Source organism: Borostomias antarcticus (genome assembly GCF_949987555.1).
Source record: "Borostomias antarcticus genome assembly, chromosome: 14".
In the NCBI taxonomy this organism is placed as follows: Eukaryota; Metazoa; Chordata; class Actinopteri; order Stomiiformes; family Stomiidae; genus Borostomias; species Borostomias antarcticus.
In genome coordinates, this window is record NC_140247.1 from 2,054,216 (window position 1) to 2,080,904 (window position 26,689).

The window sequence follows — 26,689 nt, forward strand, 5'->3', positions numbered from 1 at the left end:
CCCTTTACTATTCCTTTAAGTAACTGAGCGGCTCAGCTTCGCTCAGAGCATAGAACGCACTTAACGGGCTGCTCAGTTACACGCGCAAGTGAGCACTTCTAAAGGTCAAGGTCAACTTTATTTATAAAGCACGTTTAAAATCAACCGAAGTTGCACCAAAGTGCTGTACAATATATAAAATAAACTAAAACAAAAAACAGAATAAAGTGCACATAATCATCATTACATTACATTACAGTCATTTAGCAGACGCTTTTATCCAAAGCGACTAACAATAATTGCATTTAACGTAGGAAGAGCCAATGTACTACTACTTGCCAGAACTCACAAGTGCATCTTCTTTCTAAAACAAACAAGTGACTAAGAGCATAATCTAGTGCTGAAGGCAAAGTGCAAGAATCACAATCTAAAGTACAGTGCAATAAAATATAATAAGTGCTTAGGTGGGAGGATTGTTGTAGTACTTCTTGAAGAGATGAGTTTTGAGCCTGCGACGAAAGATGGGCAGCGACTCTGCTGTCCTGACATCAGTGGGCAGCTCATTCCACCACTGCGGGGCCAGGACAGAGAAGAGCCGTGACCGTGTCGATCGACCGCAGGAGCCTCGGAGTGACATCATCTTCATCCGCTTATCCAGGGTCGGGTCGCGGAGGCAGCAGCTCCAGCAGGGGGCCCCAGACATCCCTTTCCCTAGCAGCATCAACCAGCTCTGCCTGGGGAATCTTTAGCCGCTCACAGGCCAGTGTGGAGATGTAGTCCCGACACCTAGTCCTGGGTCTACCCCGCGGCCTTCTCCCAGCCGGACACGCCTGGAACACCTCCCTAGGGAGGCGCCCAGGAGGCATCCTCACTAGATGCCCGAACCACCTCAACTGGCTCCTTTTGACGCAAAGGAGCAGCGGCTCTACTCCGAGTCTCTCCCGGATGACTGAACTTCTCACCCGATCTCTCAGGGAGACCCCAGCCACCCTCCGGAGAAAACTCATTTCGGCCGCTTGTATCCGTGATCTCGTTCTTTCGGTCATGACCCATCCTTCATGACCATAGGTGAGGGTGGGGACGAAGATAGACCGGTAGATCGAGAGCTTTGCCTTTTGGCTCAGCTCTCTTTTCGTCACAACAGTGCGGTAAAGCGACTGCAGAACCGCACCAGCTGCTCCAATTCTCCGGCCAAACTCCCTCTCCATGGTTCCCTCACTCGTGAACAAGACCCCCAGATACTTGAACTCCTTCACTTGGGGTAAGGACTCATTTCCTACTCGGAGCGGACAGGCCACCGGTTTCCTGCTGAGAACCATGGCCTCAGATTTAGAAGTGCTTATTCTCATCCCAGCCGCTTCACACTCAGTTGCGAACCTATCCAGAGAGTGCTGGAGGTCGCAGGCAGCTGATGCCATCAGGACCACATCATCTGCAAAACGCAGTGACGTGATCCCCAGCTCACCGAACTGCAAACCCACCTCCCCCCTGGCTACGCCTCGATATCCTGTCCATGAAAATCACAAACAGGATTGGTGACAAAGCGCAGCCCTGGCGGAGGCCAACACCCACCGGAAAGGAAGACGACTTACTGCCGAGGACCCGGACACAGCTCTCGCTCTGGGTGTACAGGGATTGGATGGCCCTAAGTAGGGACCCCCTCACCCCATACTCCCGCATAACCCTCCACAAGACCTCTCGAGGGACCCGGTCGTAAGCCTTCTCCAAGTCCACAAAACACATGTAGACAGGTTGGGCAAACTCCCAAGCCCCCTCCAAGATCCTTGCGAGAGTGAAGAGCTGGTCGGTAGTTCCACGACCAGGACGAAATCCGCATTGTTCCTCTTCGATCTGAGGTTCGACTATTGGCCGAAGTGCACATAATCACAGAACAATAAAAGGACAGGACACAAAACAGGACAGGGGATGTAGGCTATCAGGCCTCAAAAGCCAGTGAAAACAAGTGCGTTTTAAGCTGAGACTTAAAGAGCCCTAGGTTCTGTGTGTGTCTAATGTGTGGAGGGAGGCTGTTCCAGAGCTTTGGGCCAGCCACCGCAAAAGCTCGGTCACCCTTGGTCTTAAGTCTCGATCTAGGGACTATTAAAAGAGTCTCGGAGGAGGACCTCAGGGTTCTAGATGTCGCCCGAACTTGAATAAGTTCAGCCAGATAGTGTAGAGCCTTAAAAATAAACATTAAGATTTTAAAATCAATCCTGAAGCGAACAGGAAGCCAGTGGAGGGAGGCCAGCACCGGTGTGATGTGGTCCCGCTTCTTGGTTCCAGTCAGGAGGCGTGCAGCAGCATTCTGGACCAATTGCAGGCGCCTCAGTGACCGCTGGTCAAGGCCCACATACAAGGCATTACAGTAGTCCAATCTTGAAGAAATAAAAGCATGGATGACTGTCTCCAGGTCCTTAAGAGAGAGGTACGGTTTCAGTTTGGATAAGAGCCTCAGCTGGAAAAAAGAGCCTTTAACCACAGAGCCAATTTGTCGCTCAAAATTAAAACCAGTATCAAAAGTGACACCAAGATTTTTAATAAAAGAGCGATTATTGGCAGCGAGGGGCCCTTGGTTGCTAACATGGCTGTCTTTATGACCAAACAAAATAACCTCGGTCTTCCCATCATTCAGACTAAGGAAGTTTAAGTCCATCCAGGTCTTGATGTCATTTAGCGCAGATGTTACAGGCTTAAAGGAATCCTTACAGTTAAATTTCAGGGGGAGGTACAGTTGGACATCGTCAGCATAACAGTGGAAAGACACTTTGTGTTTCCGTTGAATGGAACCCAGGGGCAGCATATATAAAGAAAATAATAAAGGGCCTAAGATGGATCCTTGGGGGACACCGCAGGTGAGGGGGGCCACACTAGAGGAGAACTCACCCAGCTGGACAGAGAAGCTCCTATCAGTCAGGTAAGACTGTAGGAACATGAGAGCAGCACCTTTAATGCCAGCACACTGTTCAAGGCGGGTAAGAAGGGTCTTGTGGTCCACAGTGTCAAAGGCCGCGGTCAGATCTAGTGTAACCAGGATAGCAGCACACCCAGAGTCGACAGTAAGAATAATATCATTAAAAATCCTTAAGAGAGCCGTTTCAGTGCTATGAGCAATTCTAAAACCAGACTGGAACTTATCATACACATCATTCATCGCTAAAAAAGAGTGCAACTGAATGGAAACAATCTTTTCCAGTACTTTGGACAAAAAAGGCAGTTTAGAGATGGGCCTAAAATTAGAGAGAACATTTGGGTCAAGACTAGGCTTTTTGATTAGTGGCTGCACTATAGCATGTTTAAAGGAGGCTGGAAAGACTCCAAAACTAAAACATGCATGGACCAGCGTAAGAATAAAAGAGCCCACTGAATCAAACGCATCTTTAAAAAGCCGAGAGGGAACACTGTCGGAGGGGCAGTTTGTAGGCCGCAGCTCGTGGACAACGTCAGACAGTGATGTCAGGGATATGAGTTTAAACTCATTGAGACTAGCTGGGCACGAGGATGAGGCAGAGGGATCAGGGGCAGCAATGGGGGGCGCGGACCGAAGAGACACGATTTTCTCAACAAAGTAATTAAGAAAATCATTTACAGAGAGCAGATGACGGTACAACCGGGGCAGTATCCCGAGGGTTGACGAGAGAGTCCAGAGTGTCAAAGAGAACCTTGGGTCTCCCAATGTTATTGGAGACGAGGTTGGAAATGTACCCGGTTTTGGCTGCCTTCACAGCTCTCTGAAACTCCATTACACAGTCCTGCAGAATCCTGAACGAGACATGTAGCTTGTCCTTTTTCCACTTTCTCTCAGCACGCCTACAAGAGCGTCTGAGCGCACGGATAGAGTCAGTAATCCACGGTTCAAAGCGTGTCTTGGGACTTCTACTCCTCAAGGGGGGCGACAGAGTCCAGTATAGAGGTGCAAGTGGAACTAAACAGCGCCACGAGCTCGTCCACACTGAGCGCCCCAAGGCCATCCACATTCGCGAGGGTAGAGCCATCGACAGCTGCCGAGAAAAGCGCTGAGATGTCCGAGTTTATCACTCGAAAACGGCGCACAGGAGCACGTGAGGGGGCAACAGCGCATGGGACAACAGCAGTGAATAGAACAGGCATGTGATCAGAAATACAGGCGTTATCACAAATTTCATTTACACAGACAGTAAGGCCATGCGATAACACCAGGTCCAGCGTGTGGCCTTTATTATGCGTCGGCCCCGAGACCCACTGAGTGAGGCTGAAGGAATCAGTCAGAGCCAGGAAGTCTTTGGCCAGAGGACTGGATTCACAGCAGACATGGATGTTCATATCACCCGAAATCATAACATGATCATAATCCACCATGGTTCCAGACAGAAAGCTCTCAAACTCCTGGATAAAATCCTTGTTGTATTTAGGTGGGCGATATACAATCGCACACAGCAGAGGGGGAGACGCGTTTAGTTCAAAGAGTTGCAGCTCAAAGCTCGAGTAAATGACAGATGGAATCTGCCGACAATGAAAGCTGAACTTGAAAACACACGCAAGCCCACCACCTTTCCCAGTGGTCCGAGGGGTGCTGAGATACGTACAGTCGGGAGGGAGGAGTTCGGAGAATGGTATAGACTCACCAACGTGTAACCAAGTCTCGGTCAGGAACATAAAATCAAGCCCACGGGAAGTGAAAAAGTCATTTAGTTGGAACGTCTTATTCGCCAATGACCTGGCATTAATCAAAGCCATGGACAAGATCAAGTTGGGAGTCAGACTGGTCGCAGCCAATCTTACTGGGCGCAGGTTATTGGGGACAACCCCATCAACACGGGCTCTCATCTGCCCGGACAGCGGTCCTGTTGTTCGGCTACACCAGCCAGAGGCAGCCGGCCCAGCGCGTGGAGTGGGCGCTGTCATCAGCGGGCCAGGCCACACCGTAAGTCCGAGGGCATTCGGGCTGTGCACGTCAATCCGCACCCATGGCCTCTTGATCTGCAGCGTGACAGTAGAGGATAACAATATCCCCCACGCATGAGTCGCGGATTATCCAGACAAGACGACGACAGGAGAGCCTTGACTTTCACCAGAACACCACTCCGCTTTCCCCGTCTCCTCCGGAGAGGCACCAGGTGACCGGCGCAGGTAAGCAGGAATATCTGCTAACAGGGGGGGGGGCATTCTGATCTCGCATGTCAGCTCCAAAAAACATTTGCATCGAATCAGACACTCGGATGCTTTGTAAAGTTTGACGATCGTAGGCAAATAGAGCCGAAACATCCCGACAGCAAACATTTAAAAACAGAGCAATGACAAACACAAAACTGAGTAGACGCGGCCGACGGCATGCCAAACATACTGGCGCCATCTTGGTCCTCTCCAGAGCAGGAAAGAAACGGAGTTTCGGAACATTGATGGAGTTTGGGAACCCAAACTACGATCAGTCTGAGCGAACACAAAAGAAGATGCATCCCAAAAGGATGCTCGTACACCTCATGGAGGTAGGCCTATACCTCTCCAGTGCTGATGGCACACTAAAGGCATCTGTTTTAGTAACCGAAGAGGAAATGAGTCGCATAGATGAAGGGATGTCTGCCTCCTCCACCAAAACATTGAATAACGCACCTACTACTGCTTTTTGCATAGGCATTTTCAGTGAATGTTTTTGACATGACGGTTGATCAGCGCTCAGAATGAGCAGAACATTAAGTGTTTTTAAAATGTGCTCAGCGCTCACAGTGAGCATTCTAAGCGTGAGCGCTCAGTTATTTAACGCACCCAGTGACTGGGCGGGTGTGTGGAAGCTGGGAACAATCAAGATGATTTCACAGACACTGATGTCATTCACCAGCTTCTGTGCTACTGTACTGTACGAATGTGAACCAACCTGCACTAGCTATAACAAAGACATACCCTAGTTCACATCCAAACTCAGGAAAGAGTACGAGTGGGGACAAGGACCAGTTTAAAGAGGCCAAGGTTTAGGCCTCAGACAGATCATTAAACTACAAACCAAAATCCCCTTAGGCCACTGATAACTCACGACTTGCCAATGACCTGAACGCGTTCTACTGCAGATTTGAAAAATAACAGGACCCCCCTGCCACCCACATCCACCAGCCCCTTCAACCTAGCCCCCACCCCAGTAGGGGCCCAGACCCCTCTACAGCTGCCCGCCCAACCCCCCGCAACTGCAACACAGCCTCTCACCATCCCGGAGAAGGATGTTAACCGTCTGTTCAAGAGACAGAACCCCTGGAAAGCGGCCAGACCTGACTCTGTCTCTCCCTCCATCTTGAAGTACTGTGCTGACCCAGATATCCCCAGTGTTTCGGGGGGGTCCAATTAATCGATTAATCATTCATGACGGTCAAAGTTGATTTTTGGTCACTAGTCGATTTTGGTCAAATTGTGGTCATGATTATTTTCTTTTCATTCAAAAACCCTTCCTTTAAAAAAATAATTTAATTAAACTACACATTTTAAATAAACTACGTTGACAGCTACACAGCTGTCAACGCTAGCAGTTGACAAAATAGGTATCCCACTTATCTGATCTTATCTACATACTGTATAGAAATGGTCCTTATTGTGTCATTTGTAAATTAAGTATTGGAGTTTATCTGTAATGATCATAACCTTGGAGCCGGCAGCAACATTTCACTGTGACTGGACATTAGGCTGCATGTGACAAATAAAGGAATCGTGAATGTTTAATCTTGAGGAGAGATATGCAGGCTACTGGAGGGGGGCCGGCGTGCCCACCGTTGTCCGCGTTCGACCAGCGTGTTGGTGCCATAATAGGGACAACAGCACTGTTGGGTGTGTGCGCCGCTGGCGATATGGATACAGACACCAGGGACACGGACTACCACCCCCTCCACAGCAGACTCTCCGTCTAGCGCACTAACACACATCCAACTGTAGAATTGAGGTGACAGAAATCACCAAATGATGAACTGGTCATGGATTTGTTGGTAGGCTATTATATGTAGGCCTATACAGAGAAATCTCACGGTGCTTTTGCAGAACGGTCAAAGAAAACAAAACACAACACTCATTAATTTACACCAAAATCACACATAATTAACACACAATCTAAATATTTTATCTACATCTTCAAGATCAACACGAATAACAAGCAATTCGGAGCGAAATGATTTAAACAATGACATATCAGATATTCTGACCACGTTTACAATGGAAATTATGGTTATGATTAAGACACGTTATTGGGAATTATGCAAATATAATAGCATTGCAATCATATATCATCCAACTGTAGAATTGAGGTAACCGCAATCACCAATTTTGCATAGTCTACATTTCCGCACTCAAATGGCCTACTTGCGACAGCTATTCAGTGTTCGTATATTCTGTTCTTAGCTGAGAACAAATCCCAGATGAGAAACCATTGGTGAATGCCAGAATTTTCTTAGAAACGGTTTAAGTACAGTTTAAGAAGAAATGCTTCTTAAGAACTTCTTTACTTTGTTGGTGAATGAGGCCCAATGACGGTACTGTTCCACACCATCATCAGATCCCTCCTCACCTCCATCACCACCTGGTACTCTACCGCTACAGCCAAAGACAGGGCCAAACTGCAGCACATCATACGCTCCACTGGGAAGGTGATCGGCTGCAACCTGCCTTCCCCCCAGGCCCTGCATGACTCCAGGGCCCTGAAGTGGGTTAGAAAGATTGCGGCTCTAGGTGTACACATATACAAACTGGTGTAGGCATGTGTTCCTGTTAGATGGAACAAGAATTGTGACCTGGTCACAGCTCTTTTCTGTCCTGGCCACACAGTGAATTGCCCACCGACATCAGTACTGCTCATATTTCGCCATAGGCGAATCATATCAAAACTCACCTAAAGAAATTCTACCAGGATTGTCCTTAATCACCTATTGTTTTTTAGGGGCCAAGCACCAAAGGTGCAGAGCCCCTATTGTAATTGGTAGTTTTATTATTATTATTCTGCCATGGAAGTCAATGGCAGCCCCTATAGCCAATTGGTCACTTTTATGAAACTTTGCACAGTGGTAGAGGATAGTGTGATGAGGCAATCGAGCAAGTCTCACATCGATTGGCCAAAAGGGGGTGCAATAGCAGCCGACTGAATTTGTGAACTTTGAACAGGTATATCTCATGTCCCGTTTGACCAAGATTCATGAAACTTTGCAGACATATGTCTCTCCTCATGACGAACAAATTTGCCTCAAGGACCCATAACGTCCGGTTATACAGACATTCCGCCATTTCGAATTTTTTGAAAACCGTTAAAATCTATCTCCCAGAAAATTTGGCCAATCTGCATGAAACTCGGTACACACACTCTAGGGACCAATATCTAAAATTCCATCGTGGCAAAACTTGAAAAATTAAGCAACTGACCACGAGAGGCAGTGGGTTACATAGGAACAGCTACGGGGCATTGTTAGGCCTGACGCAATAGTGTTGCTTTTCTATAACGGTTACTACATATTTATATTCACAAAAAACACAATAGTAACATTCAGTCATTTATTTACCGATCATTCTTATCATTTTAGTACTTACATAATCTTCCGCGATAGGCTATAGTTCTGAATTAAATGGTCGCCAGGCAACACAGGCTATCTCGCCTATTTGGATAGGCCTTGTTCACATATATAGGCATAATTCGGGTGGTTCACGTTTATTTGAACATTTTCATCTGGTGCAGTTATTAAAACAGTTCTCCAGAGCACTTGTTTTTGCTGGTAGGGGTGTGGAATTGTTGGAGTCGGACTGATGAGTGCATTTTTGTAATAGGATATGAAAAAGGCGAGGTTGCAGTTGTTGCTACGCAAAGCATACTGTAGTAGCCTACCGCATGATCTTATCAATGGCCTCGTCAATGAGATTGACAGGGCATTAATACTAATTGTTATGTGGTCGCAGCCGTGGGTTACAGAGTATTTTATAAAGGCTGCTAGCCAATCAGAATCAAGTATCCAAACTCTCCGTTGTAGAAGTTGAACTTAACAGCCACTATGAGCCTATGAAAATTGCAGATGGCGTGGCTTTTCACATAAAGGGATATAATTTCTGAAGGGTTATAAAGAACACCACGGAACTTTGTAGGCATGTCCCCAGATATAACCTGAGGCTAACCTTGCATTATTTGCCCGATCAAACCCAATGGGGGCGCTAGAGAGCTCATTTTCGGTTTAGGCCTAACTGCCAGGTTGATTTTTCCGCAACTTAGTAAAGTTGTGCCAGAGCATATCCTAAGTTAACTGGAGAAATATGACGCAAATTGGCCACAGGTCGGCACTATAACAAGCCAAAATGATTTAAAGTGGCTAAAACACAATCAGTTACTGTAGCGCCCCCAGTGGTCGGATGGGGTTCATTTTGCTTGTATGGGTAGGTGATCATATGCTCTACAACTTGCTTTTAGGACACAACATCATCAGATTACATTTTGATGTTGATATAAGTGTTTTTTTGTGCAACAACACCCCCATTATTGCTTTCATTGTATTTTCAATGACATCAATAGGGAGGGAAAGTAATCTCATCGCCCCCTAGTGGTAGCATTCCTAATGCCAAGAGAATGAATGGGATTTCTCATAGACACGTCTTTTGAAAAATGATATCTTGGTCGACACCGAAAAGTTAGTAGAATGCCTTAAACGGCAAATACTTGGAGACAAACTTTATTGATTCTGGTGATCATAGTTGATTTTCAATCACAATCCGAATTATGAAAATATTTTTCTTAAATTCCATTGACTTTGACTGAAGGAATGGAGCAATTTTGAAAAAATTGAAAAAAAGGCGAAATACTGTTTGAAATTCTCACATTTTGTAGATTATTAATGTAAAGACACTCACAAGTTTTTGTTTTGATAACTTCACCGAAATGGCTTCGTAGTAATTATTAGAAAATCCAGTCTATGGGAGTTTACATTGAAACTCCTCTCTGATAGGAACAAATCCACTAGGGGTGCATGTTTTCATGTTCCCTCCCTATAGCTGCGTATCTCAAATGTGGCTATAGCGTATTTCACTTATTGCCTGTGATTCCTTTGGTGTGCTTGGGCCCATTATAGCTTCTTGCAGCTATATTTTTATTTACTTTTGCAATTCACTTTAAGTATTACATTACTCTTAGTCACTTGTTTAGAAAGGAGATATCTGGTGAATAGTAGTACACTAACTTCCCATGTTAAATACAATTATTGTAAGTCAGTTTGGATGAAAGTGGCAGCTAAATTATTAATGTGTAATGCAAACACCTAAAGACATGCCATGCTGTTGCTAACTAGCCACATAATGAATCTTAGGCGTGTTGCTTAAAGTTGAAGATTGAGGGTGGACAGGGCCGGACTGGCCATGTGGCGTACCGGGCAAATGCCCGGTGGGCCGGACCTACTTGTGGGCCGATCTAAAAAAAAAAAGGGCTAACGAACGGCCCATAGAGCAGGGACAGCGGCCCATTGGTCCATTTTCTATACTGACACTGGGCTGGCCCAAGCATATGTAGGCCCCCCCCCCCCCCCCCCCCGTCAACAAATCGCGCAGCAGCACCCCCCCCCCCCCCCCCCGTCAACAAATCGCGCAGCAGCACCCCATCTGAGGTCTTCCCTGTACCCTGAGTTGCCACAATACAAATAAACTATGGGGAAGGGTGTATGAGGTACTGAGGAAGAGGAGGAAGAAGACGAGGAGAGGATGACAAATACCTGTACATGAGGGTGTGCTCATGTATTTGCCCAGACTATAATTTAAAACTTAAAATATCTTTAAAAAATCATGTCACAGCACAATGCCGGAGTATGTATTAGCATTTTTATTCTGCATCCCCCTGGGCTTGAACTCTTATTGAGCTACCTGCCATGTGAGAAGGCATAGATGGTTTCACACTGACAAGCAATAAAGGGTTGCATGTAAATGTCACAAGTGTATGTAACATGGAGGTTTCATCAGTTTCCACAAAATGTTTGGTAAAGGCACCACAAGGGGTAAAAAACTAAACCAAAGACTAAACAATAAAACTAAGGTATACACTCAACAAGTGGAGAACAAAAGACAAAGCTTACAAACTTACAAGATGGCTCAGGAAACACTAGTGATGGGACGTACTGGGCTGAATCTTTGGAGCGTGTGTCGAGAAATCCAGTATGTGTTTAGTGAAGCGTGTATCGAGACTTGTACAGTATCTTTAACTGCGGATGACGTCACTGATGATGTTCGCAGCCTCGCTGGTTGGTGCGATTTATGAACATATATATACCGTACCATGAACATTTTTTTCCAAAGCCAGAGAAGTCGTATAAAAAAAAAAGAAATTGCTTAAAACCAAACACAGTTGAACAAATACTGTTTTTAAATAAAAACGAATAAAGTCCCCTCTCTACATCAGTTGCACAAGCACCTTCACTGCCCTTCTTTTCACAAGCACTCTCACTTTCCTCTTCCTTGTTAACACTGCCACAGTTGAAAACACAATTGTCCCTGTCATTATTATGACTTTTTTCAAATATGTATGTAAAGGATGAGGTTCACTTTGCTATGTGTACTACTACCACGGGACATCAATTGCAATGTGTCAGCCAAGAAACTCTTATGCACACTATTTACTAACAAGCACAAGCCTGTTGATAAGGGGAGACAAAAACAAATGGTTTGAATGATTTATCTTGTGCTCACAAGAGAAAATGGCTAGTTAAATGAAAAATAATGAATTCTTGTCCCTGGCAGTCATTATTCCCATGCCCAAACTGTGGCTACACAGGTTTGAGAGAATCACATACAGTTAAAATGACTACGAAAACATCTGCCTGTTTTACGGTCTTTGACCAGCAGGGGGTTTGTGAGCGCATGAAGCCTCGGGAAATGAACCCTTTTGTGAATAATTTGGCAGGAAGGCTTCAAGTCTTCAATAAGCTTCATCTCACCATCACTAGGAAACACCATGGACAACGCACGGCTACAGCAAATAATGAACCGACAAAGAACAAGAGGGGAGCTACATGTAGGCTCTATATACACAGACTAACAAGACAGGTGGAAACCAATCAAACTATCAGTGGCACAGGTCTCCTCTGAATCAGTCAATTTAGCCAGTTGTAGTCCTAGGATCCGCTATTGGGGCAGGGTTGCCAACAACAACATCTCTGATTGGTGGAGACATTGCTGTTCCACTATATGATTGTGGGTAGTGTATTTTTTCCTATATGAACAGCAGTAGTTTGAGGGGACAAAATGAGGACAGACTTCAAAATACTGTCAAAAATATTTTTTTTAAGATAGAACTCTGAAAATCTTCACACTATATCTACCTTGTCATGAACATTTAGTCATTTTTTTCATGAACGTTGGAGATTTATTGAGCTAGTATTTGCAGTAGCTGCATACAGTACTGTTTACAGTAAAACATGTTGATGCCCTGTGGGCTAAAATTTTTTCATATTTCAAAAATCTTTGAAGATTGTTTGTGGAGGACAGTCTGAAGACATACCGTAGAGTAGCAATTGGGGTGTCAATTGACCAAAAAATGTTGGAAGAGTAGGGTCTGATAGGTTTTAGTTTTGAGAAAAACTGATGGATTTCATAATTCCTGCCAGCTCAAGAATATTTGCAAATACAAGAGGGACCGTCAGATGAGGCTGGCCGGACCATAATAACCAGCATACTATTTTTGTATAATATTGTTTCAATTGTAGACCTTTTCTTTATAACAAGCATAGCGTAACGAAAAATCGCTATGGCATGCTGCTATATCTTAGCTAACAACATTGTTTTAAGGATGATTCCATGTCGCAATTTCCCCTTTGATAGCATATGAGAAAATTTAACTAGTCCAATGGGAAATGGAAATGGGATTCAGAAAAAAATCTGATTAAATCACAAAATCCCTAATTAGCAGACTGAAGATTTGTTCATGGGAATTTTTGCATCAAGGCCACATTTTCTAACCACACACTCTGGATCTCAATAAAGCCTCCTACTTTCTTTATTCTACTTTCAGCAGCGTCTGTTCTGTGTTCAGTTCTGTGATATGAAAGAGCTGCCATTGATTCCTAACAGTACTGTACTTACAACATATGCATTTGCTCTTGATTCTCATTGACTCTGAAAAAATAGATAAATTGAGATAGAGAGCCATTTGCCATAATTGATCTGGCGCTGTTATGGATAGTTATATTCACATAAAGCCCCTTTACTGAAGTATTATGCTTGTTTTGAATGTTGCCTTCACCTTTGCAGAGCCGGAAATTGAGGTAAATTGTTTGCTAATACAGTCCATTTGTGAAGTACTGACACACTCCATAGTGCTAGTACAGGGCCGGCCCTGTCCATCTGGAAGCCCTAAGCAGGATATTAGTTTGGGGCCCCTTGGACGCTGCCGGGAAAAAAAAAAAAAACATATATATTTGGATGTTTTTTAGCCAGATTTAGAGGAATATCTCATTTTAAATTAACATTAGGATTACACTATTGTGATGTCATTCAGTATTTTCTCCTTTTCTCACCACCTGCTCTCCCTTTAAGTAGTTTTTCTCTTCTAAACAGACAGTAACAGGCACTGAGCACTTTTAAATTGACATTAACTGTGAAATTGCATAAGCAATGCTGGTTTTCGAAGTACTGACCCAGACCCTTGATTCCTGAAACACAGGAAGGGGTTCAGGCCAGCTATGCAGCATTTATCCCAACGGTTACAACAAGACTTCTGCTTTAGAGTAAATTTATCTTTTTGTTTAAAGGTTCAGTTTGCATGGTGTTGTGATTAGTTTTTAGTACTGTGATTGTGATTGTGTACTGTGATTAGTACTATTTAAAGACATTCATAAAACAGTCTTTGAAGTACTTGATATGTTCATTGTTGAAAAGTGTGCACCTGACAAGTAGTCAGGCTTAGGCTTACTGGAACAAAGAACATTATACTTGGGTGATGTCTGACCTAGGAAGTGTTGGATTACTGTACATGCAGAGCAATCCATCCATCCAATATTGTTCCCTATATAGAACAGTGAAACATACAAACATGTACAAACACAACAAAGTGATGTTATAGTGAATCAAACTATAGTCATTTTCTTGTTTACTTTTACTAGTCTATTATGGAGGTGTTTGGGCTGAACTCTCCAGGGATAGATCAATTGATGAAAGGCAATGTATACCCCTTGTTTTCATACTGACTACTCACTTTTGCTTGACAAAACACCAACACAATGTTAACTTAATGAGAACAAATGTATAGGCTAAATTATTGCTGTGATTAAATTAGATAGCCAAATTGAACACCACAATTGAATAGTTGAGGTTGGCAATAGTTCCCAATCAGTCTCTTTTCCCTCCTGAGTTGTGATACCAACAAGACAATGTGCATTCATTTGTTAGGAAAAGGTTTTAGAAACAGATTTTTTCCAATTCAATTAAAGGGCAATTTTGTGCGCAACAACAGAAAAGGTCTGGAGATCCTCTGAGAGTATGTGTTCTTTGTTTTGATCATTTGTTTTCTGTGGGGCCAGGAGAGTGAGTTATTGACTTGAATTCAAATGAAGCTGTTGTGAGGCGATGGGTCTGTTTGTTGAAACGCACGGATGAGTGCCACACCCAATAATGACTGGCATAATGAGCCGCTAACTCTTCTGTTCCGTCATCATCAAAGTCATCAGCGACAGTGCTTTGATTGGCACCTGTGGACAAATCAATGTAATTGACTAACTTTCTGTGCCTCGCCATCTGTCTCTCCGTTACTGTTCTACATTAGGCAGACCACACAAGAGAGACAGAACAAGCTATGTTCATTTATGTTTTGTGCCTGAAAATTGTGAATGCAGAGTATTGTGATACCCAATAAAGCATGTGTGTCATATCATTTTCCCTGACTCTGTTCCAATAGTCAATTCCGGTGAATGAAATAATGAATCATTTATCTGAACTGAGAAGCACAGAATCATTTAAATAATGAATCATTGATCTGAACTGAGAAGCACAGATGTTTTGACTGTTTCCATGTACAGAATCTCCATGTGTCCAGTGATCAGTACAGACACACTCTCAACATGTCTGTAATGTGTCTCATAATTACATTTATCACTAAGATCTCCAAAAATAGATGTCTGTTTCCTCAGGGTGCAAATGATCCCAAATCTCATATAAAATAGCATGAGGGAAGAAAGCGGGTTAACTTGTGTTGTGGCACACACACATCAGAGGGTTGCCATGCCATTTGATTGAAACAGCAGAGCTCATTTTCCCATGGGAAGCCATCCTCTCAGATCTTTAATTGGGCTAAGAGAGCCCAGTACAGGGTAATCAATCCCCTCACCTCCGGGACCTAGTCTTCAATGAGGGGATATGCTTTGGGGAAAGGTGCTTTCCCACCACAACATTTTGTCAATATTCCATTTAATTACAAATTATTTCAGATTACATAATTAGGGGTCATTTAAATTAGATTACTGCACATGGTATAGACACTGTACATTTGTATCACAAAACCTATACCAAACCTTCTACAGTCAAAACTGTTACCATTTGCTGTTTTGCAAATAAAAATGCAGTGTGCGTATTAATGTACCTCACAGATAATATGGATGAGTCCCCCATGTCTTCTGTGAGACCATTTGGATGAGCTTAATTCATGAAGCACAGAGAGATTCAGTGCTCTGACACAAGCAGCAGGGGGTCTTTGAAAATGGGGCAGCATTTCAGCACAGCGGTTCTTTGAAACTTCACCCCTGAAGGGCCAATGGAATCAAAAGCGAAGGCTAATATGCCTAGCGCATTATGGCATCCTTCTATAAAGAAGTCTGGAGTTGTTCATTATTCACAGCAGCACCTTGTTAGTTTTTTGACATGATAGAAATACTTGATGATAGTGCTGTCAGATTGAGGTGTGTACATTAATTTATTGTCAAAAACAGCAGTCATTCCCCAGCGGATAAACCCAAGAAATGTTCTTGCTTGTTGCTGTTTTGCACAGAGAGAGAGGTATCTCTCTCTCTCTCTCTCTCTCTCTCTCTCCCAGCTGCTCAAGGTGACTAATTAGCCTAAAAACTATCATTTCAGCAATGTCTCCTCAGGTACATGAAAAACGACAACCATACATTTGTAAATCACAAGTTAATCCTACTCTACCAGTAGAGCCTAGACACAGCACTAAATGATACTTGATTCAAATGGGATCATTGGAAGCTTGCCTTCATAGAGGATATATATCACTGAACTAATGCTGTTCTGAATGTATACTGCTGGAAAAGGAGCAAAATGCTGTCTAGTCTATGTCAACATTTTTACTAATTTTGGAAACATAAGCTCTTGGAGAGGACATTTTTATATGTGGTGCAGATGTTATAAACAATCATCCATCTGTCTTTGTGTCTGGATTGCAAATTACTCTATTTAGAGGCCATAGTAAAAGTAGAATTTCTGAAATGTTAATTTATTTTAACGAAGCAGGTGACTGTGTAAACCTCAGACATCCTTACTTCACTCCAGACCATTTTTCTTAGTATATTTTCTTAGTAGCCTGTCTTGCATCATTAAGGCAAGTGAGCAGAAGTGAGGCATTAAATCAGGTACCATCCATCGTTTTGCCTTACCTTGCATGTTTTGTAATGCTATCGCAACGAAATAAACAGGTTTGAGGGACTCATAAAATTGAAACTGATGGCAAGTTCTTGGTCTATGGGTTTAAGTATAGCCTTATGGACTGTATCTGGCACCTGGTTTCATTATGAAGCTAGCCTGGGGAAGGAGAATCAGCTTCCTGGTGTCCATTCTGTGCAGCCAACACTGAACCTAGAGGAGGTCTCCTGTTCTGGAGACTTGCATCAGCACTCTTCCTTCATTGCACTCTTTTTTTCAGAAAGTCACTGAAAATTCTGGGTTAAAGAAAATAATGTAATTATGGAAGAAAATGGAAAATTATGGAAAACAAGAAAGTGTAGTTGTTGCAACATCCACTATCCATACCACACTACTGACTCTCTTGAATGGTCATACTATAAATATTTTATGTGGACCATTCCTGCCAGAACTGAAATCAAATTTATGACTATGCAATATTGTTACATTTAAGATAGAGTTTTACAAGTGTTGAGTTACAGCTAGGCCTACACAGTGACTCAGTGGACAATTTGATGCATCCACACACATCAGCCATGACATCAACTGCTGATTGTGCCGCTTGCATCCCAAAATTGCTGAAAGTGACCCTACTTGTGCCCTTGTCACCAACTTGGGTAACAAGTGGATGGAAATTGGTTTTACCTGAGTCAGGTAATCGTTTCTAAATCAATTTGCTCCAGGGCCAAGGATGTAAGTGGGATAAATATATATCTCTGTGATGAATACAAATTTCACTTATGTAATGAAAGGCAGCTTGTTTATTGATTTTGGAGGTCACACTCCATGCCTTACATTGCTGCTCTGTTCTACATTACTATACCTTTTCGTCATCTGTTTATGGGGAACTGTCAACAATTACAGCACATAATATTCATGGTGTTTTTTTTGTTTTTCCTGGTGCCGTATTATTTTCTGGTCCTCTATGTTAAATGACCCTTTACGAGTGTATGAATAATGATAAGCATGACAAACAAATATACTGTATACGCACAAATATGAACACAAATATGCATTTGGCTTTGTCATTAATGCTCACTGCCATCATAAGTTTCATCAACATTATCAATGTAGTCATCATCATCATCATCATCATAGAGTAAATAAATAACATCCTAACCATGACCATTATCACTGCACAGTCATTATCCTATCATGTTTCACATCCCAGTGGTAATGATTAATTTCACCATGACTATGCTAGTGTTCATTACCCCAATAACAGATGGACCCTATTAACCGTCCTGGTGTGACGAGTGTTTAAGTGTCAGCCTCAGTGTGAAGAACAGCTGGGGGAACACGGCCAGTGTTTCTGAGCTGGTTCGCAGTCTTCAATTATTCAACCCTTCCAGCTGTCTCATATCGGTCTTGCTTGAAGCTCGACATCCCTCCATTTTATATTTAGGTCTTTTTACTCAGGCATGTGACAGGACATACTATAAATGGACCCTTCACACTGGTGTTATTACGTCAGATCAATGCCTGAGCCCCACTGGGCCAAGCACCCCACGTAACCTTGTTTGTTGAAAATCTCTAATGCAGTCCCTCTCCATTGTTAAGTCATTTTCTTGCCAAATTGAAGATATTTGTCTATTTTTATCACCAAGGCCGACTTCATTTTGAAACCGAAGATATCTTTAATTATTGACCGATGCCCCGAAGTAAAGTGGTTAAAGACTCTTTTTTTCCTGGGCTTCCTCAAAGAAAAGGAATGGATCTTTGGGTGAGGCACCCCGGTGAGATGAAAGTCTAATTATCTCCCCAGAACGACTGGAAAGGGTTTTTAATTAGGACTCCACCAAATGTGTGCGCTGAGTATTTGTGCGTTGTGATGGATGGTGTCTGCAAGTCCGTAGTGACTGAGAGAGAATCAGAACCCAGAGGAGAGAGGGGGGGGTCGGGGTGGAGGTCGGAGGTGGGAACAAACCCAAGGGGGGCTCTGGCACAATGCCATGAGGGAGGGAAGGAAGGAAGGAAGGAAGGAAGGAAGGAAGGAAGGAAGGAAGGAAGGAAGGAAGGAAGGAAGGAAGGAAGGAAGGACGAAGAGAAAATAGAAACATTAGCAGAAAGACAAATAGAGGCTAGTAAGAGAGTGCAAGAGAGAGAGTATGAAAATTAGTGAGAGGAGGCAAAGAAATATAAAGGGGGGGGGGGGAGAGAGAAAGAGCCCCGAGCAGCACACCCCGTGACAGGACCCATTTCCAGCTCAGCGGATTGGTTAGCCCCTCTCCACACACACCCCCTCTACTCAGCTCCATCCTCCTTTTCATCTCAGTGGGGGTTCCACAATCACCCAACCCCCTTAATGCGCCCCTGCACTCTCCGGCTCTGCGGAACGGCATGGGAAATACATAGTATACAATTACAGGGAAGTAAATAATCAGTATATCACCACTTTTTGCCTAAAGTTGAAATATGTTAAAAACAGATAGGAACATGTGGGATGTAACAAACAGCTACTGTATGAATGCAAATTCATTACAGAAAAGAGAGCATATGGTAACACGATTATGCCTGGGCAAAACTCCATTATAGGCTTGAAACGGTGAATGTGTGCTACAATAGGTGTGCTTGAGCATTTGAGTGGTTCTGAAATATAAACTCTGTGACGGATTCACACTCTCTGAGAACCCAAGAAACCCAGGTTCACATTCATTTATTCAGCAATGAACATGCTCTGTAAGACGTTCACCCAGTTCCAACAAAAACATCTAGTAAACATTCTATTTAGAGGCCATGCATTGGAGACATATAATAATTAGTGTGCCTTTACATACTGTATGACATATGCCTTAGTGTCTACCATCGTCACATCAATTTCAAATTCAAGATTCAAGATCCGTTTTATTGCCCATGTATATAGTTCACACATACTAGGAATGTGACTAGGGTTAAGGCATTCGCTTTTGCAGACAATATAGGACAGGGTGCAGGACAGGACAGTGCAAATACAAAATCACCCACATGCTACAACTACACAGCGATAGTCCACTGCCTGTGAATGAGACAGGTCTATCTGCAGACTACACGACACATCCACTTTATTACATGACACCCCCTCCTATATACAATACAATCATATATACAGTACAATCCTATTTACAGAACAATCTTATATACAGTACAATCCTATATACAGAACAATCCTATATGCAATACAATCAGTACAAACCTATATACAGAACAATCTTATATACAGTACAATCCTATATACAGTCCAATTCTATATACAATACAATCCTATTTACAATACAACCCTATATACTGTACAAAACAATCCTATATATAATACAATCCTATATATAATAAAATTCTATATACAATACAATCATATATATAATACAATCCTATAGATAATACAATCCTATATACAATACAATCCTATATACAATAAAATCCTATATATAATACATTCCTATATATAATACAATCCTATATATAATACAATCCTATATACAGTACAATCCTATATACAATAAAATCCTATATATAATACAATCCTATATACAATACAATCATATATACAATAAAATCCTATATATAATACAATCCTATATATAATACAATCCTATATACAATACAATCCTATATATAATACAATCCTATATACAGTACACAATCAAAAGTAATGTGCTAAATAAAGCTGCAGTCAGAGGGGGACCTTGTTGATAAGGCTGCTTGCAGTCATGAAGAAGCTGCTTTTATGCCGAGAGGTTTTCGTCCTGATGGATCGCAGGCTTCTGCTGGAGGGGTGTAGATCAAAGAGTCTGTGTCCGGGTTGAGAGGGGTCAGCCACCATGTTTCTTGCCCGCTTCAGGGACCTAGAGGCGTGCAGTTCCTGGAGGGATTGCAGGTTGCAACCAATCCCCCTCTCAGCGGATGACACGCTGCAGTCTGGCCTTGTCCTTGGCTGTGGCGGCAGAGTACCAGATGGTGATGGAGGAGGTGAGGATGGACTTGATGATGGAGGTGTAGAAGTGTACCGTCATTAGCTTTGGCAGGTTGAACTTCTTCAGCAGCACTGTCCTGATCCCACAGTGGGATGTGATGACCTGCTCTGTGTCGACACTGACCTCCGTCCTCCGCGTGCTGACGGACGCTGGAACTGAGCTCAGCATGGCTTCCTTTGATGAGAAACACTTCCAGCGCACACCTCCCAATTACCATTGATTACTTGATTGACTGGCAAATTTCATTCTCATCCCCGTCTCACACGATATTTGGGAGAACAGATGCTTTGTTTTTCAGTGGTTGGGGATGTACACGATTTTGCATAGCAGAGTTCCCTTTCTTATTTCTAAAGAACATACAAGATGTTTGATGTTTGCACACACACAGAATACATAAGCACCAACCTATCATCCTCCCCCATGCACCCAAAACCTCCTCCCCGACACAAACAAACAAGAACACACAAACACACACACACACACCACACACATACACACCAACTTCTCAAAATGGAATTCAACTGAGAATAAATAAATGAAAAAGAGAACGTTCTGTTTAGGACACGACTTGGTGAGCATATCATATCTGCAATGTATTATATATGGTCATCCAAAAGAGTCAGCCATTTCATGGACTATTTCTCCCCACCTCCACAGTAAAATGGATGGCTTTCTGTTTTGTCATGCTGCTGCAGCTCAACTCAGCTCAGAAGGCCTCTAGACAAATTAACTCACGCCTGGAGAGTCACCAGGCCTTGTCACTCCTATGAATTTATCATGAGCAATGTCATTCACTCTGCTGAGTCCAAATTGCACTTTGACTCCTCACATTCTTGTAGACCAGAATAAAAATTGGGTCAAACCTTTGACTCGAGTCAAACTTTAGAATCTATACAGTGTGAAACAACAAAAGTATACAAAATATTCATGAGTACACAAAAGATATACTGTAACCACTGCTTTGCAAAAAGGAGTTAAACCACATGAAATTAACCTTGCGATTATTTGCCTGATACTGTAATTGTGATTATAATTTCACATTTTAAATACATTTTCTGATTTTCTATGTGTGTATATATATATATATCAGTGGAGGCTCGTCCATTGAGGCAGGGGAGGACAGTCCTCCTCAGTTTTTGGAGAGAAGAGAGGGATTAAAATATAACTAGAAAATTGCATTTCCTGCAGAAAATGCGTGTGAATGCTGAGCAGCTGAACGGAATAGAAAAAGCATTGCTGAAAATGCATGAATGTGAAAAATCTGAAATGTCAAATGCATCACACCTGAATGGTTGAAAATCCTGGAAGCTGAAAAGCCTGGAAGCTGAAAAACCTTGAAGCTTAGCTGAACTGTGAAACTGGCAGAATTGGAAGCTGAAGTGCATTACATGAAGAAGCTAAGAACTTAAATACATGTCTACAAAAGCTGGAAGATAAACTGTTACACTGTAATGATGGAATGTATTTCTAAAAAGATTGGAAGCTGAAAAACCTGGAAGCTGAAATGTGAAACTGGCAGAATTGGAAGCTGAATTGCATTGCCTAAAGAAGCTAAAAACTTAAATATATTGCTACAAAAGCTGGAAGATAAACTGTAATACAGTCAAAGCTGGAACATGGAATAAATGATGGAATATATTGCTAAAAAGCTTGTAGGCTGGAAAACCCGGAAGCTTAGCTGAAATGTGAAACTGGCAGAATTGGAACTGCATTACCTAAAGAAGCTAAGAACTTAAATACTTTTAAACTTTTCAACCTGAGTAGTTTAAGCCTTGAACTGAGCCTTAAGCTTGAAAGATGAGCAATAGAGTAATACTGTCAAAGCTGAAAGATGGAATAAATGATGGAATGTATAGCTTAAAAGCTTGGAAGCCTGTCGGGGACAGTACAGTGATCTCTGGGCAATCTCTATGCACCCAACGGTGAAGACCGTGTGTCTCTAGCCCACATGGGCTGAGTTCTGTGGTCCATGGCGTGGATAGTGGCGTGGTGGAAAGACTCCGCCCGCTCGAGTGAGAGCCGGTCGGGGGCAGTGCATTGACCTCTGGGCAATCTCCTTGCACCCACTGGTGAAGCCTGTTTGTCTCTAGCTCACTCAGGGGCTGAGTTGTGGGGTCTGTGGCGTAGATAGTGGCGAGGTGGCAAGGCTCCGCCTCCTTGGGTCACAACCCGTCGGGGACAGTACAATGACCTCTTGGCAATCTCCATGCACCCTCCAGTGAAGACCGTGTGTCTCTAGCCACCTCAGAGGCTGTGTTGTGAGGTCCGTGGCGTGGATAGTGGCGTGATGGCGAGACTCCACCCCCTCCGGTCAGAGCAGGTCGGGGGCAGTGCAATGACATCTGGGCAATCTCCCTGCACCCACCAGTGAAGACCGTGTGTCTGTAGCTCACTCAGGGTCTTAGTTGTGGTGTCTGTGGCGTGGATAGTGGCGTGGTGGCGAGACTCCGCCCCCTCGGGTCAGAGCCGGTCTAGGACAGTGTACTGCTCCCCGGACCACCCACATGCAACCAACCGTGAAAACTGCATCTTTAGCCAACTCAGGATCTGAGATGTGGGGACGGTGGCGTGGATAGTGGCGTGGTGGCGAGACTCCGCCCACTCAGGTCAGAGGTTGTGGGGGGCAGGTCAGTGATTGCCAGGCCATCCCCATGCACCCCTCATTGGAGACCATGTGTCTATAGCCCACCCCGGGCCGAGCAGTAGCTGTAGAGGTGTTGTATGGAAGTTGAGGTTAGAAGCAGTAGCAGTGAAAAGCAGTAGGTGTTTGTTATAAGTACTGCTAGTACTACACTCAAAAATAGATTAGACCACTCATCATAACTCAGTTTTATTGAGTTCAATAGCTGAAAGAGGAGAAAAGATATTAATATGAGTTCGCAGCCTGAAAAAGTGTCATTCTAAATATTTCTTTGAATATAAGTAAGGAAGGAAGGAAAGAAGGATGGATGGAAGAAAGAAGGATGGAAGGAAGGAAGGAAGGAATGAATATGAATGCTACCACAATAGTCATAAAAGGGTGCCTGTACAGAGAGCATGCACGTGTCCCCAAATTCAAATCTCAACTGACACTGTGAGCATCCTCTCATTCACTTCAATGGAAAGGCATGTTGGCTTCAGACAGCTCTCTCTCAAAAAGTATAAAGGTCACAGCCTAGATATTGACACCGTAGGAATCCTGAGAAAATGCTGAACATTTGTATGTATAACTGTCCGTGTAGCTTAAAAACTGTAGGCATGGCGACGAGTTAGAAAAAGGGTAAAAATGCGAGTGTGGGCCCATACGTTTCAATGAAGAGCGCAGTTGCCAAACAAATCGTAATACAGCGAAAACTATGAGTCACACGGCTTAGATACTTACATTGTACGAATCAGCACAGTTGTGTGAACGTTTTGATGTATAATATGTGTATGAGCTGTTAAAACTGTAGGAGCGACAGCAGTTTACAAAACGTGTAGATGTTTTCAAAGTACAAGCTGCTACACTCTAGAAACTGAACATTCCACACATCCACTTCAATGTTAAAAAGGGTCCAAAACAAACTTAAATTACATAAAAACTATAAGGAATTTTAAAAATCTGTTGAATGCGTTAAATGTGCTAAAGGTCCTGAACATTTTAAACTGTTTCTGTAGCTCAAAGTATGAAGGAGCTACAGAGAGACAAAAAACTTACGGAAGTGGAATAATAATAAAGAACTGGATAACAATAGTGTGAATGCTTGCAGCATTCACACTAAATATATGAATTTATTTATTCATAATTAATATTATCTCAGTTTTGTTCATAAAGCAGGTTTTCCCTATGGATAAAAACCATTATTGAAATTCTAAAGCTCCCACAGTGACATCTATAACATGCAGCTGGAGGACCCATATATATCTATGCTTAGGGCGGGTTCTTTTCTCTTAAATCAATGTAATGCCTTTTTTTTCTTGCTAATTTGTGATGGGCCAAAACGCTGAAAAATTACCACAAGGGAGGCTAGTACTCCCATAGACATTATAAAGAACTAGACTGGCCACGCCCCAGCCAGCCACTGATATATATATATATATATATATATATGAGAAATGCTGTCTACCTGCTAAATTGCTCACAGCGCACTCAGTAGGAACACATGCAATTCGTCAGACAGCATAAACACCCATGATTCGTCCACGTGCCCCCAGCACACTCCATGCAAAACGAAATTCTCAGTTAATTGTGCAGCCCTATCGCCTCAGTATTGAGCTAGCTACAGTTGTTCTGCAGGCGCACACCAGGCTACAAGGGAAGTCAGTGGGGCCAGTTGGAGACATTGCTTTTCAACCATCCCCTCTGTAGTGCAGGAATGAAAGTGAAAATGAAGTTCACTGCAAAATAGTTTTGTTTTAAATGGAACTTTTGTTTGAACATTTAGTTTGTGATAGCTACATCTCACAGGAGAGCATACTGAGACTGGTAAGATTACACCCTGTGCTTCCTATCTTGGATAAGCACATTTATCATCGTACTTTTTCCAACGTCTCACTGGCCCCGTTGACCTCATTGTACAGTAGCTGAGTGTGCGCAAGCAGAACAACTAGCTAGTGCAATACTGAGGCGATCAGGGAAATTATAGTCTCTGTGTGTCAGGTTCATGTAAGACAGACTGAGAATAGGCCCTAAACTCCAAAAGAGATGAAAAACTGTAGGAGTACATCAGTATGAGTACAGTGTGATAGCATGATTTTAATATCATACTGTAATTCAGTTACAGTATGCCTTTATAAAAAGATGTTAGCCACCATAAATACTGTTGATCCAGAGCATCATTGCCCTCAGGAGTCTCACGTTAAAAGCGCAGTGAAAGGAGGATCATATTGTCGGAGGCAACTCAGTCACAGTCATTAGAGCTAATGTGCTTTAATAAAGAAGAAAAAAAACAGCGATTTGTGGAAGAAGACATGTTTAATCACTCTTATTCTCCCCATGTTTCTATATCTCAGCAGCCATATGTGGGTCCCCTGGTAACGGCCTACTGTGCCACAACACGTGATCAGCAGATCCATAATAAATTAATTTCTTCTTAAACATCTGACCCGGCTCTGAAGTGCTAATATGTTCTGCCCCATGGTAAGCATAATGGAAATGCTGTGTTGAATAAAATATTACAGCCTACATGTTGCTACATGTTGGGTTTTAACTAAAGTAGTTAAAGTCCAGAAAAAATTACCTTGCATTAAAATTTGTTTTTGGTGATCAGATTGCAATCTGATCGTGCTAAACCACATGAAAGTACAGGTGTAAATGCGCCCAAAACGTTTTGAGGACGGAGTGAGATCCGATCGGCCAAACCACCTCCGGAGGTGGTCAGGGACGCATTTCGACCACATTTAATAGAAGTGTAAATGGAAATGCGTTTTTAATCCACATATCAACAACTTGGGCGGAAATACGTAGCTGTTGCAACGCGCCGGTTCCAGACCAGCAAGGAGCAGGCTTCCATGGCAGCTAGCAAGAAAGCATTAAAATGGATCCTGGTCAAGGTTGGAGTCCAGACGAGACAAAAGTGTCTACTCTCAATTTGGTCGGACGAAAATATTCAAGCACAAACAGGATGTGACGTTCGATTGTCAGCTGGACAGAGTCAATCGGATCTCAAACGGATCGGGATGAAGATTAATGCCATGTGTAAATGTAATCAGGCTAAATCATTATCTAGATACAATCTCGATACAAGACGCATTTTAATGCAAGGTGTAAACGGGGTCAGAGAGAAAGTCCAGTCCATGTCATCCAATCACGGAATAATTCCAGACAAATCAAAAGCGGAAAAGCAGCAAATGGAAATCAAAATCACAACACCTGTTTATAATTGTGGAGGAAAATCCCCTCATGATGGTGGGCAAATGAGCTGTCCAGCCAGAGGTAAGACATGCAGAACCTGTGGGGAAAACAATCACTTTGAGAAAGTCTGCATATCACATTACATTACAGTCATTTAGCAGACGCTTTTATCCAAAGCGACTAACAATAATTGCATTTAATACAGGAAAAGCCAATGTACTACTACTTGCCAGAACTCACAAGTGCATCTTCTTTCTAAAACAAATGACTAAGAGCATAATCTAGTGCTGAAGGCAAAGTGCAAGAATAGCAAACTAAAGTACAGTGCAATCCAATACAATAAGTGTGGAGTGGAGATATTTATTTGACAACT